We start from the raw sequence: 20796 nt of genomic DNA on the forward strand, positions 1-20796 counted from the left end.
GAGGCTTGCGATACCCTTCTGCAGCTTTAATAGATAAGGGTAAAAGATAGCTGTTTCCATTGACTCATTACAGAACTAAAAATAAGGGGCTCCTGGGTGGCTCAGTCTGTTAAGCATCTGACTCTTGATTTTGGCTCAGGTCATGATCTCACGGTTCATGAGTTCCAGCCCTACACTGGGCTCTGTGCTGACAGCATGGAGCCTGCCTGGGATTCTCTCTCCTTCCTTCCCCTCCTTGTCCTTTCTCTCTCTCTCTCTCTCTCTCTCTCTCTCTCTCTCTCTCTCTCAAAAATAAATAAATCAACATTAAAAAAAGAACTAAAAATAAGCACCTGACCCATCACAGTCCTTGGGTGTCCTACGTACTGGAAGTCTCTAAGCCAGGCAGAATCAGTGGTAGAGTACCAGCAGGCTCAGAGCCACTTCCCAAATTCCCTCCCCACTGGCTTGCAAGGTGCTTGTAGTGCCTACCACAAAGACTCAATTTCAGAAATTATGTGCACTTTAGGTTAACAAATTTTGTTGCTTGGGATGCATACCACACTAGCTAAGTGATCCACAGTCAGAGTTCATCAATCTGGTTATCCATGAATGTCAGTATTAGTTAGATTATCCTGCATTAACAGACATCCCCAAATTTTCAGTGGCTTGAAACCACAAAGACTGACTTCTCGCTGGGCTGCACTACCATCACAGGTCAGCTGGGGCCTCTGCTCCATGTAGCACATGCTAGAACCCAGGCTGGCACAACTGCCCCCCGACCCAAGCACTGATGTTTGCCCCGGCAGTGGAAAAGAAGGACTGGCTTCCACCAGCTCACTCCTTACCAGCCAAAGAAACTCACATGGCCACGTTTGACTTCAACGGATCTGGAAAGTGTAGTCCTACCCTGGGCCCAGACGGATCAGGTTCTGGGGTCCCTGTCTAGCCAGTCATCCTTCCCCACTGTCGTGGAATGTGGGTCCGTTACATACACACACTCTGGTCATTTGATCTGGGTTCACTGCCTCTCTTCAGGCCCTCAAAGTCTGGAGGAGCTTGAAGCGGTGTCACTGGACTAGGCGGTGTCCTGAATGCGTGGGTGACCTCCTGTCCACCCATGCTGTGGAATTACCAGGGTCTCAGAACCAGGCCCAGCTTCACATTGTCAAACTCTCCTCCTCTGACAGCTCCCACTGGACTCTGAGCAGGCCAATTTCTTTTATCACACATCTCCAGCTGGGCTGCAACCTGTGGATCACTCCAGGTTCAAAGACTCCGAAGCAGAGGAATTTAATGCTATGAAAGGTGCTTTTATGAGCAGCGGTTCTCACCTTCAGGGCACGTCTGAGGCTGTTCGGACTCGGTCCCCCATTCAAAGGCTGGGTTCAGTGGAGAGCCAGCAGGAAGCCAGCAAACCTGGTAGTTTGAGGGACTGAGTCAAAAAATAAAATTAAATGAAAAGGAACCGCCAGTAGAGCCGCCAAAGTGCCTGCAGTGGCTTCCCACCCTCCTCCACTAGCTATGCCAGGAGTGAAGAAGCTTCAATGGAACCCCTCCCTTCAGCCAGAGGAGGAGACCCGGGAGGGAAGAACAGCTCGGCCTCTCCTGCTGGAGGAGGTGCGGAAGGCCACGGCAGCTTCCCACGCTCTCAGATGTACCTTTAGAGAGACTGCCCATGGGACCCTGGCTCCTGGGCAGGAAAGGTTCTTCGGCTCCCAACATACGCCCCAACCCCAATTCAGACACGTATTCAAGGTGCCTTGCTTTTCAGATTTATTCTGAATGGGGTGTTCCTTGACTAGGACTGTGGAGAAGAGCCTATGAAACTGCAAGCGTTGTATCCATTTTGGAATCTAGCTTCCTTCACCTTTAATGTGTTTTTTTAAAAAAATTTTTTAATGTTTATTTGAGAGAGAGAGCTCAAGTGGAGGAGGAGCAGAGAGAGAGGGAGACACAGAATCTGAAGCAGGCTCTAGGCTCCGAGCTGTCAGCACAGAGCCCAATGCGGGGCTTGAACTCACAAACCATGAAATCGTGACCTGAGCCAGAGTTGGATGTTTAACCAACTGAGCCACCCAGGCACCCCAAGAGCTTTCTTAATCTTTAAAATGAGATTTCTCCCCTTCTGGGTGCCTCGAAGAAGTGCTGTGAACCTGAATAGACCAGCTTTGAATCACTGGAGCTTTGGAGCTTGATTTCCTGAGTTCAGTTCCTAGCTATGCCACTTACCAGCTGTGTGTCCTTAGGTAAATCATACCACATTTCTGTGCCTCCATTTCCCTATCTGTGAAATGGGAGTAATACCCAATGGGGTATTAAATAGCTGAGGAGGTATTGAATCCTCTGTATTCAGAAGATTAAATGAGTTGATGTTTGCAAAGCACCTAGAGCAGTGTCTGTCAAACACGTAGGATATCTTCTTGAGTGTTACTGGCTATTATTGTCATCATTACTACAAACCTTAAGTGCCATCCAGTCCACACCTCTTTAGTCAACGGCCGGAGTCATAAGCTACAAAGTCAGAACTTGGGGCCATTCCCAGCATGCTCCCTGGCCTAGAAGCACCTACAAAAGCTAGGCATCCTGGGGATAGACCATTTCTTCATCCCCCTTGGAATCCACAGCTGTTGCTTAATCTTGGAGATTTGGTCTAAGAGTCAGGAGCTGTGAGCTCCCATGATGTGTCACCGAGAGACTACTGAAAGAAAATGTCCTCTAGCCCCTCTGGATCTGCTGTGAGTGGAGAGGTGGAGGCAGAGGGCACAGACACAGTCTAGTAGGTGCCCCAGCCAGCACCAGCAGAAGCTGGGGCACATTATCCTCCAGAGAAGAGCATTTGGAGCATGATTTACCTGGGACATGGAATTCTCTTGGTGATCCCTTCCTCCTCCTGTCTGGGGGAAAGGTTATTCATAAAGGCACAGGGAGGCAAGAAATGGTGGATGAACAGGTCCAGTGAGAAGCAGTGATCCAGGGTAGATGGAGGGATCTAAGAATATAAAGCATTCTCCAAATGTAAGGTATGGGTCCTATAGCCTGACTGCTTGGAAGCCTGGAGCAGCTCAGTCCATTTCGGGGCAGAGCACCCCTCAGGCAGAGGCTAACTGACCCAGAACTCACAACCCAGGGCCCTGCACTCACACATATATATGTATACCATGCATGCTTATGCATGCAAACACACACCACACAGCCTCGTGCACACACACAAACACCCACACCCCATGCAAGCCCATGCATACACACAGGCACACACACACACACACACACACACACACACACACCCATCCCCAAGGTTATGCCGGTTCCTACAGCACCTTTGGTGATTAGGAATCCCCCAGGCCTAACAAGAACCAATAAGCAATGTATTCATGGTCACTGTACTGAGGAAAAGGTCACCTTAAACATTTTCCCTGGCAAATCTCCTCTCACATTCTGGCAGCCCAAGAAGAAATTCCAGAGATAAGAGAAGCAACCCAGTAGCCGACGCCCTCTAGCGGATAGAGCATTCTCAACTACTCATACATTTGCTCAGAGAAGGCAGCTAGGGACAACAGCACCACCCAAACAGCCCAGGTTTGCGTGGCCCAGGCATGGAGGGGATGAAGAGGCCATCCTTGCCCTTGAGGTGTCCACGGTTTTCCAAACCACCGTCTCTCCCAGCCCAGGATTGTTCTCCCCACCCTGGTATCCAGATGGTAACAACTTAAAATATAATCATAAACAAACACGGAAGCTCCACTGGCTGAATCCCCTTCACCAGCACATCCTGCACAAGGCACTTCCTCTCCATTAGTTCTCATCATTATTGCAATATTGTAACAGAAATCTTACCCGATTCTACAGATGAGGCTTAGGGAGGTAAGTGACTTGCCCAAAGTCACACAGCCTATAAATGTCAGAAATTTTATTCAAATGTACTTTATTCTAAGTACATACAGGGGCGCCTGGGTGGCTCAGTCAGTTAAGTGTCCGACTTCAGCTCAGGTCACGATCTCACGGTCTGTGAGTTCGAACCCCGCGTCGGGCTCTGGGCTGATGGCTCAGAGCCTGGAGCCTGCTTCCGATTCTGTGTTTCCCTCTCTCTCTGCCCCTCCCCCGTTCATGCTCTGTCTCTCTCTGTCTCAAAAATAAATAAACGTTAAAAAATAAATAAATACATACATACACAAATAGTACAGAACTCAGATTTTACAAAGGCATTTATAGTAAAAAATACATTTCCCTCCCACCACTGCTCCCCCCTCCCCCCCCCCCCCCCCCCAGGTCACTGCTCCAGGGATAAACTGGGTTTTCAGTTTCTGGCTATTTGTCCATACATGTTCTATGCATATAAAAGGAATCTTTTTTACAAAACACAAAAGGTAGCATACTATACGTTATTCTGCACTTTGCCTTTTTTCACTCAATAATATCTCTGAAGATCATTCTGTAGCAGTAAATGTATAGAGCTGCCTCATTCTTTTTTAAAAGTCTATGGTATGGAAGAACCACAGGTTATTTAACTTGTCCACTACCAATGAGCATTTAGATGTTGCCAAGCTCTTGCTATTACTAACACACCGCAGTGAGCCTCCTTGACATATGTCCTTTTGCTCAAGCAGAATTTCTGGGTCGAAGGATACATGCATTTGTGATCTTGAGTGACATCATCAAACTCTCCTCTGCTATGGTTATACCAACTGACACCCCGCCCCCCACTCCACTGGCACGAAATGGAATCTGGGACCTACTAGTTCCAAAGCCAAGGCCATCTCCCCCATGGCCTGCCTCCTCTTTGACAACTCCCGAAGTCATGCCTAAGTTTCACCAGGTGGATACTAGATACCTTTGCTTGAGCTGTGCCAGTAGGCTGTTGTGAACCTCCTCAGAAACACCAGGTTTCGTGGGTGGGGGGGGGTCTGTTTGCCTCTAGGAATAGAATGTCCAGCCGTCAATAAACAGTCACTTCTGGACAGACTAGGCCCTTTGGGAGATACACCTTGGCCTCTCCAGGCATCTAAAAGCAGGCAGAGAAGCGACTTCTGTCCACAGCTACTCCTTTGACCACTCTCCAGACACAACCGGGCCTCTGCTGAGAGGAAGAAACTGTTATCAGGGGACTTTGAGCCTTTTGGCCTCGCTGCACTGGGATCCACACGGGTGAACTCATCTTCCTGGTTGCTTACGACTGAACACTATTTGCCTCTGAGGAGAGACAGCATGAGAAGACCCTGGCATCTCGCCCTCTCCTCATGCAGCCTCCTCCACTGGCAAAGTTCCCTTTCCTTGTTCCCTGCCCCTCCCTGGAATCGAGGGACACCTGGTTAGCCAAGGCCAAACCAGTCTTACGTCTGAGGTCTCCATGTATGGGCAATTGTGCTCTTACCAGGAAGAGACAAGACAGTCGGCCAGGGAGATTCACACCATGCAGTGCAAAGGGCTCCTGAAGGGGAGCAAGTAAGGCAGGTGTCCCAACAGGGCCTGCTCTGCTCACCAGCTTTGGGGACTCTGGGCATCAGGTAAGTGCAGTTGGCTCCTGCTGAGCTCCTGACAGAAACCGTGACTAGAGATCCAGGAGTGAAGGTGGGCCTGCAAAGCTGTGGGTGGGCTCCGGGGGCGGAGGGGCAGTGAGCACAACCAGGTAGGAGAGCACATGACCAGCATCATCACACCCTCCCTGGACTCCAGCAGGTACGTATACCAGCCACGGTATCTACTGTCAGGCAAACACCCCTGTGACCTCACTGGGGCAAAGGCCATCGTCTATAATGCACATAAGAAAACTACACAACACATAAACTGGAGAGCCATATAGGAATCAAGCCCAGGTTTCCTAACCAGACGTTTGAAAACTAGGGTCATTTCAGAGAACCCACAGAGTGACATCATACTAGTAGCCCCAGAGACTGACTATCCCTAGGAAACTCAACGGCTGTCCTTCTGCCCTTTAGGTTAGAATACAGAATTTGTCTGAAAAATAAATAGAAGGCTTCTACTACAAGACTCCCAGATTCCTAGGCCTGAGAGTCAGGGACACTTTTGCAGTGCAAGTAATCAGCGTGACTTTGTGCTATTTTTCTCTTTTAAGTGTAGATTTCCAGAAGTAGCGCTCCTGCAAGCTTTAAAAAGGCACATCCCGGGGGGCACCTAGATGGTTCAGTTGGTTAAGCTACTAACTCTTGGATTCAGATCAGGTTGTGACCTCACAGTTCATGAGTTTGAGCCCCACATGGGGATCCACATTGACAGTGCAGAGTCTGCTTGGAATTCTCTCATTCCCTCTCTCTCTGCCCTTCCTGCATTCTCTCTCTCTCTCTCTCTGAATAAATAAACTTTAAAAAAAATGCACATCTGGGGCGCCTGGGTGGCTCAGTCGGTTAAGCATCTGACTTCGGCTCAGGTCATGATCTCGCGGTTTGTGAGTTTGAGCCCCGCGTCGGGCTCTGTGCTGACAGCTCAGAGCCTGGAGCCTGTTTCGGATTCTGTGTCTCCCTGTCTCTGACCCTCCCCCGTTCATGCTCTGTCTCTCTCTGTCTCAAAAATAAATAAACGTTAAAAAAATAAATAAATAAAAGTTAAAGATAACTAATATTAAAAAAAAAAAAATGCACATCCTCCTCCAGCACGTGTCAGGGTGGCTCCTGCTAGCTGAGGAGGTGACTTTCCAATTGGACAAGAGCACTTAGGACTGTGGTCCTTTCACTTGACTTTGTATAAGAAACACCCAGAAATTACTGCTCCTTTGTTGGGTGAGATTTGGTACTGTGGATATGTCTTTAAAAAAAAAAAAGCCCTGATCTCTTAGCCATACATACTGATCTGTCTATGGATGAAATAATGTGATGTCTGGGATTTGACTCAAAATTAATACAAGAAGAAAAGAAGGGAACGGTTAGAGATGACACAAGATTGTCCGTATTGGTACCTGTTGGAGCTGGGCTGTAAATACTCAGGGGGTTGTGATATTATTCTAACTACTTTTGTACATGTTTCAACGTTTCCACAATAAAAGGTGAAAGGTGGAGGAAGAAGACACATGTGGAGGGCTTGGTGAAAACACAGCTCCTCAGGTCCCTACCCAAGGGGTGCTGAGTGAAGGTTAAGAGCCCAGGTATCTGCTTTCGTCAAGCTCCCCATGCACACTGAGGCCTCAGCGTTGGAGCCCTGAGCCAGGTGGGGCTGGGTGGTGAGGGCAGAGAGGGGAGATCTTGGCGGGAAGAGAGGGTGTCCCTCGAGCACCCTTGCAAAGGCCCCTCTGTTGTCAGCCACGATTTAGGCTACACTCACCTGTCAGTGCCAGGAATATGAATCGCCTCAGGCTCAGCCTTTTCATTCCCGCCCTGCATCACTGTCAAGATCACAATAAGAAGAGTGGCAGAATCTACTCGAGGAGCCAGTTCAATCTTTATTAAAATCTTTTTTGTGCACAATGTTCCCAATTTGTTCCTTTGTCCCTGGTATCTGGAGTCCCACAGCTTCTGATATTTCTCCTGCAGACGGAGTAAGTTTGACTGACACACCACGGTGGTGGAAAAGTAGCATTCATATCCTGAAAATCTTTTCCGTCCCATAAGAAACATCATCCCCATAGCAAGTCTGCTGCGTTTGGTCCTCCTCTTAGGGGCTCGCCCTCTGCCCCCAGCTTGGATGACCCCCACGGAAGGCTTTTAGCATGGCTAGCAGAGATGTTGGCAGCCCAAGCCAGGACAATATCATGGCTTCTCTGACAGGCCCAGAATTCAACTGAAAGTTAAATCCAACTGAACTTAACTCATGCTTGTGACCTAGAAGGGGTCTTCACTCTGTGTTGCCCTCAGCCCCAGGGTGGGCAGAGGTGCCTCACAGCTTCAGGTTCCATGCACTTCCCCCAACCCTTCAGCCAAAGCATCTATCTCCCTCTGCTTTATTTACTGGGTGTCTAGGTATGGCCTTCATTATTTTTAAAGTTCTGCTTCTTAAAAAAAAAAAAATAATAATATATATATATATACACATATATATATATACATTTATATATATATATACGTATATATATATATATGTGTATATATATATATATGGAGTGCCTGGGTGGCTCAGTTGGTTGAGCATCTGACTTCAGCTCAGGTCATGAGTTTGAGTCTGCTTCAGATTCTGTGTCTCCCTCTCTCTCTGCCCCTCCCCTGCTCATGCTGTCTCTCCCCCTCTCTCTTTCTCTGAAATAAATAAATGTTAAAGTTAAAATAGATAGATAGATAGATAGATAGATAGATAGATAGATAGATTTTTTTCTTGAAGTTTGGAAAGCACTGACTTTGCTGTAAGGGAAAGAATGGAAAATGAGGCTGGAGAGATGATACAGTTAGAACTGGAGGGGATATAAAATGGTACAATCATGTTGGACAACAGTTGGCAGTTTTTTTTAACATTGAACAGGGGTGCCTGGGTGGCTCAGTCAGTTGAGTTTTGATTTTGGCTCAGGTTATAATCCCAGGGTCATAGGATTGAGCCCCATGTAGGATTGAGATTCTCTCCCTCCCTCTGCCCTTCTTCCCAGCTCATGCACTCTCTCTCTCTCTTAAAAAAAAAAAAAAAAAAAAAAAGTTAAACGAACACCATGTAATCCTGCCAGTCTACTCCTAGGAATTTGCCCAGTGGAAAGAGTCAGTGGTGAGGAGGGTTTGAGTCTGGACACCTCAAAAGTCCTCAAAAGTCCTCAAAAGTCCTAATCATCCAGTAGGAGCCATGACCCATTCCCTGGGGCTGTAGACACTCTCAGAGGCAGGATGACTTGGACCCAACCCTTGTGCAACCAGGACGCTTTTGCATGGAAATCTTCCCATGGATAATGCCCATCTTCACATAGACAACCACAGAGTTCTGAGGGTCAGGCCCAGCCCAGGTGAGGGAATTCCTATGAATGTGAACATCTTCTAAGGTGATGGAGAAGATCGTCACAGGACAAGCCCTGCTGTGAAAGTAACCTGTTCCCTGCGTTGTAAATTGAAAACTGTAAAGGTAGCTTGTAATTATAAGCATTTATAATAAAAATAATAATAGGCATGATAACAGGCTTCTATTGAGCTGTCGCCTGGATCCAAGAACTTAATTTGCTATTAACTCTACAGATATCATCTGATTCAGTAATTCCAACAATGCTATAGTCTTCCCATTTTACAAATGAAGAAACTGCAGTTCAGAGAGGTTAAGTAACCGGCCCAAGTTGACACAGCTGGTAAGTGGCAAGGCCAAGAGTTAGAGGACAGCATTCACTCTTTTAATTCTTGGGGACCCGAGTGAGAAGTGACTTCTCTGCTGCCTTCAATATAATTGAAGAGATTAATGAAATTCTCAAGGTCAAGTTTTACACTTTGACCCACTGTTGTATAAACTCACAGGCCTGGTTATTTCTCCATCAGCCCCTTCCAGAAGTAGATAGAACAACAGTCCTCACACCCTTCACCATGTCCTCAGCAAAGCCATGGAGGTGTAAAGCGGGGATTCATTGGATCCTTGCCAGGAGACAGCGACATCATGTAACCACCCTAGGCTGCCTCCATCTGTGATATCCAATAGGGATGGTCATTACTATTACCGTCATCATAATAGTTAACATGCATGGCTTGTTCACTCTGTGCTCTAAGTGCTCTTTCTTTTTTAAAGGTATTAACTCAGTTAATCACACAATTCCTTGAGATGGATACTATTATTACTTCATTTTACAAGTGAGAACTAAGGTCAGGAGAGTCTAATCATGCAGCAAAGATAATAGCTCTCAAGTAAAAGGGTCTCCCATCCCAGTTACACACAGACCCTGGGACAGAAAACAAGGCCTTGACATCTCCAGGTGGAGTGGGAGCTAAGCGTCCAATGGCACCTATAGTGGCCCCCCCTCTTATCCATGAGGGACATGTTCCAAGGCCCCCCAGGGAATGACTAGAAGTACATATAGTACCAATCCCTATAGATACTATGGTTTTTTTTCTTGTACATACATACCTATGATAAAATTTAATTTATAAGTTAGGCATAGTAAGAGTCACATAGTAAGAGTCACAACAACTAATAACAAAATAGAATTATAACAATAGGCTGCAATAAAAGTTACATGAATGTGACCTCTCTCAGAATATCTTATGATTTTTGTCTTCCAAATCCATCCCTGGAACTTCTGACTGAAATGAATTGCATGAAAGTCCATTTTTGTACTGCGAAAGGAGTGCTGTACTCACCCTTCTTCCTCCTCTTGTGATGACATGAGATGATAAAATGCTTCCGTGAAGAGATGAAATAAGGTGAATGACGCAGGTGTTGTGACGTAGTGTTAGGCTACTAGTGACCTTCTGACAATCTGCTTCCAGACCTTGGTTGACCAGTGGGTACCTGAAATCACAGGAAGCATAACCACAGATAAGGAGGACTACTATACTGTGGCATGACTCTATGATTTTTACTCTGCCCACCACTGTTCCACAGCGCCCCTATCAGGCCTGAGGGTCCATGCCTGACCCCTTAAACACATGCTACCTTGGCTTATAAAACACACATTCCTCCTTCCTCTCCATGTATGTTATAAAACTGCCCCTCCCATGAGCCTCAGCAGTTGTTCAAATCCTGACTAAAAAATTGAAATTCAATAAAGCTCTGGAAAATATCTTATATTATGAAGATCAAGTCAGATTTACAAGAAAATACAAGACAAAGAAAAAGCAGTTTCAGTGTGATTAATAATAAATGCTGGCACACCACTAAGTTCAACCAAATGCCTCTAGATTCTTCCAAGAGGCAGTTCTCTTCAAGGCAGCCAACTGTTGTGCCACCAGCCCTCCGAAATCCTCTCCTCTGTGCATTCAACACCAAAAGACCCAAGTCCTTTCACAGCAAGGAGGACTGATGTAAAACCCTGTCATGATGTTCTAACAGTCTTAGCCTTTAACTCTCAAGGATCTGTGGAGAGTACAGGATTATGATTTCCAAAGAGTTTAGAGCTTGTCTGTGCCAAACCTGTTTTTTCCACTGTGAAAATCTTCATCTCTGTGGCATTATGTCACCTTGCAGAGCCCTTTTTGTAAACTGACTACATTTAGCTTTGGCCAAGTTACTTCGGAGTCCAAATCCACAGTGAAAGATCTATTTGAATTCTTCTCAGTTTCTAGCTCCTCAGAAATGATAGGCATTCATGTTTCATTCTCCTGCCTGTTGCCTCTTTGGGCTTATTTATGACTATTTTGGATTCTGAGAAAAGGAAATTATACATAAAACCTCCACTCTTTCCCACATTCCTGGTAACAAGGCAGTTTCTCTCACACCTCAGCGGCTCTTCTGGGAACACCCGCCAGTTTGCGATGATGGACAGGCCATTCTAGCCCAGCCTTCACAAGAGCCTGCTTCAGCTGGAGGGAAGCCAGCATCCCCTCAGATTTCACCGCCTTCCAGGCTTTCACCACCCCCCCCCACTCCAGCCATTCGTTTTCTCCCCAAAAACTTGGTTATTGAAACTGGCAAAATACCTCATGATTTTGTCTTCTAGATCCACCATGGACCTTCACACAAGAATGAATTGCATGAAAGTCATTTTTGTATCATGAAAGGAGCATGGTACATCAATATGTCCTCAAAGCCCAGCCATGCCACCCCAGGATTGCTGGTCCTCTCAACATGTTGCATTATTACAGATTACAGATCTGATCCAGAGTGTACCCTCTGCCTTTAACGCGCCTCCCAAATCCGGCTCCCCTGCTGTGACCTCTCTCCTCACCTAGCCCTGTGAGTTTGCATACCTAGAAACAGTAGAAGCCTGGTATTCATACACAGCTGGTTCTCAACTACCTCCTGGGCAGACACAAAATAACAACAATGACATCAAACACTCGAGTTACTCCATCATATAAGGAAATAGACACCATAAAGCAAAATGAAAGATATTCAATATGTGATTATCTGCGTGAATGAGGGGAAGAAAAAGGGGAATGACTGGAGGTATAGGATATCAATCCATTAGTGAGCCACGCACCCTGTCTATATCAAGACGCCTCCCCATGCCTCTTGTGTTCCACGTCATGCTCTGTCAGGTTCTGACCTACAGGAGGCCTGGAGGAGAAGATACCCTCAGATTAGAAGACCCACTCAGGGATGATTGAAAACACACTTAGGAAGATTGGTTTTAGGCTCTGAAGTCTAATAGCGACCACTTTAACTACCCTCAGCTCCCTGGCAGCATGCCCCAATTTTATCTTCCTAAGTGGTAACTAACAACAGTTTTAAACTCCATCATCTAGAAGCAGGGGAGCACGAAATATCCCCGCCAGCCAATTAATGGCAGGGAGAATGTTTAACCTCGCACATTCCACGATATTAAAATTAACAAGGAGATGCTCATTTTTCACCTATTAAATTGGCAAATATGTTTTAAATTGCAATAAAAGGCATCTATACACAGCTGGTCAGTAATATGTATACCCTTTCAGGAAAATAGTTTGGCAATATCAAAGTCTTTTAAAAATGTGCTAACCTTTGACATACCTCAAGGATGTCCCTTACGTCAATGATTATAACGACAAAAAAAAGGACTGGACATTTAATGTCCATAATAGGGAACAGGCTGAATAAACCAGAATGTATCCATATAAAAAATGACAGGCAATCAAAATGATGATGTAGAATACTTTAATGGCATGGGAATGCCAATACAGTGTTAATGAGAAAAGCAGGTAGCAAAATATTATGATCCCATTTTTAAATATATACATTATATACATATGTAAATGTGTGTATATATGTACGTGAATAGACAAAATCCGGAACTAGATGTTTCAGAAGGTTAGTAGTGGTATTCTGTGGGTTAATGATGGGTTATGAGTGGTTTTTAATTTTTTTGATGGTGCTGTTCTGTATTTTCATTTTCCACCATGAATCTGCAATAAACCATCAGAATTTTATAATTTTTTTTATTTTAGAGAGTGCACAAGCACTTTTTTTAAAAAAAAGACACATAAGTTTATTAAAAATTTGAAGATAGTTAACAATTTATTGAAGTCAGAAAAATTAATATATAAAATCTAGAAAGGTGGAATTAGGAATTTGGTTTCAAAGGATTTAGAAAGAATTCCTCATAAAAGTTTTCAATATTACATTCCTTGCTAAACTGAGACTTGGAGGGCCTTTGGTATTTCACCCCTGACCAACTGCCTTGATAAATCAGTCAGCAGGAGCACATGAAATTGTGGATAGAGAGGAGATGCATATTCATTCACTCTTAACCAAATGTAGCAAAAAGCACCATGTTTCCTACTAAGAAAGAGAATCTTAAGCAGTCTCCATGCTCAGTGCAGAGCCTGACATGGGGCTCGATTCCACGTCCCCAGGATCATGAACTGAGCTGAAATCAAGAGTCGGACACTCAACTGACTGAGCCACTCAGGCACCCCATCATCAGAATTTTGTAAAAGGCTATCACTTTAAAGATGCATCATCATCTCTAAGGTGCTGACCAGTCTTCACTTTGAAGGAAAGGAAGAAAAAGTGGGGACCCTAGACTTAGCCAGGATGTTTCAACAGTGGTGGAGATAGAAGCAATTCTGAATGAGGTGGGACTGTCCCCAAAACACAAGGCTGCTGCACCAATGTGTCACTCTCCTAGGTGGGAGTGGTGCCTTCTGAGGTCCTTGGAGAATCAGGATGTCCTGAGGTTGTTCTTGTCCTGTGCTAGGAACCTGCCAGTGGAGGCAGTGGTCTCCCTTCCCCTGGGAAACCTAATCCAGATTGTATACCAGCTCAGAGAATTCAGATAGAGTTGAAGGCCTCAGAAATGGGCAAGTACATAGCCATGCAGACGCATGTGCTTAGCAACTCACTGGTCATCCAGAGGAAGGTAAGCAGAGCTATAGAGGCACTCAGCATGGGGCCAGCTCACTCTCTGGAAGTCTTTCTGGCAGCAGGACCAATACAAGTCATAAAAGAACGATCCAAAGAAACACATCTACTGGACCAAGTGACAGCCCTCCAGAGAAAGGGGCACTGTTTAAATATGGCCTTCAAATAGAAATAGTGTTAAAGGGGACACAAATCATACAGCTCTTGATTTAACTTACTATGCAACAAATTAGTAGTGAAAACATTTGGCAAAAATAGACTTATATGAAAATTAACCAATAAGACCCAAGCACCATGTCACATTCACATGAAAACAAATCATAGCTCACAGCCACACAAGGTTTGCAAAGCACTACAAAATGAGATATGTTGGTGGTTTAATGATTAAATATCATTATCTACACCTGACTAGTTGTTAAAACCAAAGACTGGACTGAAATATGACCCCTGCTTGTTCAAGTGTTTCCTGAGTGATATATAAAGGTGAGGTCACATATCACTCACGTGGAGGTGGACAGGGATGTCCCAATGGCCAGCTGGGGTAGTCCCACAGATTAGTCTCATTCTAACAGAGCACAGCTCTTTCCCAGGGAAATGGGCCCATGCCTATCAAAAAAATGGAAAGAAGGGAATATGGAAAGTTTGATTTGGAGACATCTCTTATCTGAAAGTCTTTGTCCCATCTGGGCACAGCCATGTCTCATACCACACAACAAATGCCAGAAGAAATTCTCCACCTTCTTCTGCTTAGTGAGGATCAGGACTGGCTAGATCAGATTATCAAGAGCTACCAGAGGATGGAACTCAGATCTTACCTCAGACCCGCACAAGTCAAACACACCCACTGGACAGCAGGCATCTCCCTCCAGTGGCCTATAAGCTCTACCCTCTTCTCACCAACCAGAAATATGTGAGGCTCACACAACCTGAATGAGTCTTGAAAAATAATCCGCAGCATTGTGAAGACAATGTGATTGAAGATACTAATTAAATAGGAATTCACTCTCTCACCCCTTCCCAGGAGCCCAGATCAGAGAAGATGGAGGGACTCCTTTTAGAGAGGGAGCTTGTAGAGGGCTCATGGGATCCAGATGCCTCAACCCCCTGACCACACTTCACCACCCAGCAGAGATACTAAGTTACAGAAGAGCCACACTGGGGTGATGATACACATGCTAAATCCTTACCCGTGTGAACTAAGGGGGCCACGGAACTATTGCCTCATTCCCTGGATTTATGCCCTCAAGCTTTACACTTGGTGGGTCCATGAGGAGCCAAACCCTAAAATGGACAAAGATGGCCCAGGGAAGAGGGGTTCAGGAAGGCAAACTGGCTTCCTGCCCCTCACTTTCACTAGCCACAAGACTATAGATTTCCAACAGGGACCCATATACAAACACACATACACTCATACACACACACATACACACACACATGCACACACATAGCATCTAGAAGGGAAATTCTCTCTTTTGCTTATAACCAAGTAACCTCATTTTCTGACCTTAAAAAAATAACAGTTTCTCTGAAGGTCTCAAACCTTATTAGCCACAGTGGGAAATGATGCTTGAATGGGGCTGTGATGGTCTCAGCCTCGGGTGTCTGTGTATGCAGCCATATTACTTAGCAACACCATAGCCGTTTAGGTTTAATTTCCTAGCTTGCCTGATAAGGAGGCTGCAAATGTAATTTGTGATGCTGCAAGCTGGGCAAACTCACTGGGCTATTAGATGAGTCACTGGGTGATCCAGGCCACTATGCCGAGCTCTGCGGAAGAAGAGAAATGAACCCTGATCTGTGGGGCTGATAGCGCTCAGGCGGACACAATTTTCTAAGTGTCTCGGAGCTGTGCCTCCTTCCCTCCTGCTTTCTGGTTTGGTGCCATTATTTATTAAGGGAAGCTTCACTCACCTCTCAACCCCTGTTAGAATCATCCTCCAGCTTTCTGAAATCCTCCTGGCAAGAGCTGCAAATTCACAGCCCTGCAAGACCAGACAGATAATAATACCAACAACAATAAAGCAAGCATTTTTGAATACTTAGTCGATAACCACGTATTCTAGTTGCTTTACATGAGTTATGTCTGTTAATTTTCCTAATAACCCCAGGAGGTAAGTACTACTGTTATTCCTATTTTCAAATGAGGAGACCGGGATTGAGAGAGGGTAGCAAGCAGCTATAAAATAATAGGGAATGGGGGGGGGGCACCCTGCCAAAGGGGTTAGCTGTCATCCAGGGCCAACCAGCCCTCACCTGGATTGCCAGAACTTCCACTTTCCTAAAAGAAGCAGGAAATCCATATTTTTATATAAAAGCCCATTGGTTCTAAATATCAACTAATTGAGTTGAGTTACTTATTAAGTAACTGTGAGAACCAGACCACACATGTCCACCAGCCAGATTCAGCCCAGGGCCTACCAATTTGCAACCTCTTCCTCATTACAACAAGTAGACATATTCATCCATAAATACACTCCAATTTTTATCTTTGCTTCCATGAGCCACTGGTGTCTCAGCCCTTTGGTCACCGTCGCTTTGGCTGTATCCTTTCTAGAGCCTCAGTGGTAACTCCATTCTTCCAGTTGCTCGTGAATGGGTCTTAGAGTCATCCTTGCCTCCTTCCCTTCTCCCACACCCCACATGCAATCTGTCAGCAGATCTTGTCAGCTCTACTTGAAAATGCATCCATAATCCCTCCACTTCTCAAAACCTACCATGACCACCCTGGTCCAAGCCACTCTCAGCTGTCTTCCCTGGATATCATGAGCCACTGGCTACACCCAGCTTTTCCCACCTACTCCATTCTTACCAGACTAACCTAGCTGCTCCTGTAAAACCTAAGTCAGATCCTGCCCTTTCTCAACACCCCACAATGGCTCAGTAAAAGCCAATGACTTAAATGACCCACATAGCCCTTCAGACCCAAACCCACTGGCCCCCTCTCCTGCACTCCCTGCCCAGCAGACACACTGCTTCCTCCTTCATGCACTCCCACCTGGGCCCTGGGTGCTCACTGCTCCCTCAGAGTCTCTCCCCCCAGGTATCCTCTTGGCTCTCACCTTCTCTCTGCTCTGTTCAATTGCCAGCCAATTAGAGAGATCTTCCTGGGGGCACCTGAGTGGCTCAGTCGGTTAACTGGCCAACTCTTGGTTTCAGCTCAGGTCATAATCTCACAATTCGTGGAATCGAGACCCACGTTGGGCTCTGTGCTGACAGTGCAGAGCCTGCTTGGGATTCTCCCTCCCCCTCTGCCCCTTCCCTGCTCGTGTGCTCTTTCTCTCTCTCTCAAAAACAAATAAACACTTTAAAAAAAAAAAAAAAAGATCTTCCTGGACCACTTATCCTAAATAGTAATCTGTCCATTCCTCTGCCTCAACATTTTATCATTACTGCATGCCATATGTTATCGTTTTGTGCTGTCTCCACTCCCATAGAATGCACCCTCCACAAAAATAGGGGATGTGTTTTCTTCTCTGCTCTATTCCTGGTATCTACAACCATGCCTGGCACATACCCAAAATTCATTAAGTGTCTGTTGAATGAATGAAGAAATGAACAGTCCATACAACAGGCCCTTGGGATAGACTTCTCCATTCTCTGATGGCCACACATGACTTAGCCTCATCTTCTCTTTAGTCTGTATGCACCTCAGGCACAGAAGGCCTCCCCACTAGCTGTTATCAACTCCACCACCTCCACCATGGCCACTCCTTAACAATATGAGCTCAGTAAGATGCCATATTGATTGCTGGCTGAAAACTCAAGAGATAGTCATTGCTCTTGCCCACCTGCTATGAGGAATAGTAACTTGTGATTGTGAGCATCTTGCTGGATGGAAGGAAAACTCACTCATGGCAGTGATGAATTCTGTAATTAGTCTTGATGAGACATGGCAGGTTTTGGGTGAGGGTGATTCATTTTAATTAATGATAAGACTGCATAAAAGTGTTTTGCCCATTTATCTATAGAATTTGTTGGCCTTATTTTTATTTCTCTATTTATTTGAAAGCCCATATATCCTAGGAAGGTAGATATGGTTCAGTCCTTAATATTTCTTTCACATAAACAGAAAGAGAGTAATATAGGCCTGTGGTTCCCTCTCGATCCAGATCCTCTGGAAAGTCTGGACAGAGCTGCAATGATTGGCTCAGGTCCCCTCGCCATGGACCTCGGGGCTCTCCTGCACCCATCATGGCATAGTCAACCCTCCACAAGATCCAGATGCACCTCCTTCTAGGGAAGGGCCCACCATGAGTAGCCACAGGTGATGACCTGGATATGTATCCTTCCTTGGCCACCAAACACCCCAGCTCAACAAAGAGAGTAAGCCAGGATGCCAGGATGACCCTCCCCAGATCTGAAGCTTACTTGGGAAGGAAGCATAGCCAAGAAGCCAAGACATACACATGCATGGATAGAAGAGCTTCATCTCTGGCAGTTCTGACACTAAGGCTGTTGGGAGAGGATCTAGGAGGCTGTACAAAGGCATCACCCAGGGCACCCAGATGCCCATGGCGTCTAAGCCATGTGGGGAGAAGATGGACTTGGCACATGGAAAAGGCATTTCTACTTGACCCCTTTCTCTGTTTCCCATAGTCTTGCTCTCTCCACATCTTTTCTTTGCTGTCTCAGAACTCTCAATTCAATGTATTTCCTTGAATGTGTGTTAAAAAGGCCTCACTTCTGGCATACGTGGCCTGCCTGTCATCACTACCTTGTCACCCCCAGCTACCTTTCTGAGGATATTATCATGGGGGTTGTCCACAGCCTTGCCTCCTCTGCCAGCCTGCCAAAATCAAGCCTGCAATTGTCAAGTGACTTCCCTTGTGCCTCCCCCCTCCCAAAGAGGGAGTATCCTTTCTTTTGGAGGAACGGGTAACGGGAGGGAGAGAGCAATGTTGGGGAAGAGCTTGAATTATGGAGGGGATTGTTCTGGGGCTGCTGAAGGCATGATGGATATTGTAGATGAAGGCAAGAGGTTTTGTCATTTTTTTTTTCCTGTGGTTTATGGAAAGGAATCCTCTTGACAGTTTTGAAGAAGGCTAAGCAATGGACTTCAGCTGCTTTGGGGTTGCCTTTGGCTTCTGGACAGTATTTCTTTTACCACACTACCCTCTGCTTGGGCCCAGGCTTTGAAAGGGTTACAAGCAGATTTAGATCCTCACTATGGGATGTTCAAGAAGAAAGGTTTGTCATCTACCCTGCCACTAACAGCTGTATGACCTGGGACAAGTCACTTGAGCTAGCGTCTTTATCTACAAAATGAGTGACTTGAAGGGAATAAACTCTGAGAACATATCAGCTCCTAAAACATGATATTTGAAAGTTCTATTCGAGGAACGATGATGATGATGATGACCTAGCATTTACTGCACTTCCATTATATGCCAAAAATTTTAAAAGCACCATCTTAAGAAAAAAGGCCTAAAGTTTTTATTCTGGGTACCATAATCACATGAGAAGATGAAAGCCTTTCAGAGTGATGCCCAGGTCCTGGGGCTGGGAATGGGACACCTGAGCAAAGCACAACGTGATAATTCTCTCCCCAATTATTGTTCCACCATGAATTCAAATGCAGAGACCCCTTGGCCCACAGAACCTTTGGACCACACAATACCCAGGGGGGATTGGAGGATACACAGGCCAACTTACTTTTTATTGCATGTTTTGATGTTATTGACCCAGGATTACTTGGGGGTTCTGCATTCAAGATTCTGTGGTTTTTTTTCCAGGTTACTAGTCTGGCCACTGAATCCTTGCTGCAGAAACTGCCATCCAGCATGGACTTGCCCAGGGCCCCATCCCCAGAGGGGCTGGGACAAGAAACAAGGCAGGCAGGAAGCCTCTACTGTTTGGGATACTGGAGTAGGAAGCAGTTGGGTTAACAGTCTCAGGTAGGAGAATGCAGGTCAGACTCAGCTGTTATCTTCAAGTAAGGATAGGGCCCTTTTGAATTTAATCTTGGCAATTTTACAAAAGTATGCAGAATCATATAGTGAACTTCTATTCATTACCCAGCTTCAACATTTGTCAATGACTCACTGATCTTGTTTCATGTATCCCAACCCCTGCCCCTGCCCCACCCCACCCCCCACCACAGTATTTAAACACAGATCTCAGACAGGAAGCCATCTCACTCAAGAATGCACATCCTTGGTCCCCGCTCCACACCCACACATCATTGATTTTGTCCGCATTCTTTCTATCCTCTTTCCTATATCTTGCCCACAGGTCATACCTAAAATAAATAAGCTCTAGCCCCCTCTTCCTTCTTCTCTTCTCCTTCCCTGCCCCGTCAACAATCCCCTTCAGACCTGTAGCCTACAACCTCTCCTGAGAGACTGATTCTTTTCTTTAACATAGGGGCTCGATCAAGACTCCCCACCTGATATGCTATTTCAAAGAGTCACATGCACCCCAATGTTTATAGCAGCACTATCAATAGCCAAGTATGGAAAGAGCCCAAATGTCCATCGATGGATGAATGGATAAAGAAAATGTGGTATATGTATATACAATGGGATATTACTCGGCAATCAAAAAGGATGAAATCTTGCCATTTGCAACTATGTGGATGGAACTAGAGGGTGTTATACTAAGTGAAATTAGTCAGTCAGAGAAAGACAAATATCATATGACTTCACTCATATGGGGACTTTAAGACACAGAACAGATGAACACAAGGGAAGGGAAACAAAAAGAATATAAAAACAGGGAGGGGGACAAAACATAAGAGACTCAAAAATATGGAGAACAAATAGAAGGTTACTGGAGGGGTTGTGGAAGGGGGGATAGGCTAAATGGGTAAGGGTCACTAAGGAATCTACCCCTGAAATTATTGTTGCACCATATGCTAACTAACTTGGATGTAAATTTAAGAAATAATAATAATAATAAGACTCCCTACCTGAGAAAGTAATTCCCTCAGCTCCTCATCCACAGTAGACATGACTCCCTTTGTCTCACTTTCCCTTTATGGCC

The 20796-nt window shown here is 45.5% G+C and overlaps 1 long non-coding RNA gene across 2 annotated transcripts in view; it reads right to left on the reverse strand.

Annotated features, from left to right (window-relative positions):
* Positions 1-15925, reverse strand: part of LOC109268449 (uncharacterized) — an 84239-nt gene extending 68314 nt beyond the window's left edge. For both annotated transcript variants that reach the window (XR_008417201.1, XR_008417200.1), the window contains exons 1-4: positions 15727-15925; positions 14320-14421; positions 11957-12033; positions 10176-10326 (exon numbers count right to left, since the gene is read on the reverse strand). This is a non-coding gene — a long non-coding RNA (uncharacterized LOC109268449). The remainder of the gene's footprint in view (positions 1-10175; positions 10327-11956; positions 12034-14319; positions 14422-15726) is intronic.
* Between the last annotated feature and the right edge of the window lie 4871 nt (positions 15926-20796).

Source organism: Panthera pardus, unplaced genomic scaffold (genome assembly GCF_024362965.1).
Source record: "Panthera pardus isolate Hobbes unplaced genomic scaffold, ASM2436296v1 HiC_scaffold_24, whole genome shotgun sequence".
In the NCBI taxonomy this organism is placed as follows: Eukaryota; Metazoa; Chordata; class Mammalia; order Carnivora; family Felidae; genus Panthera; species Panthera pardus.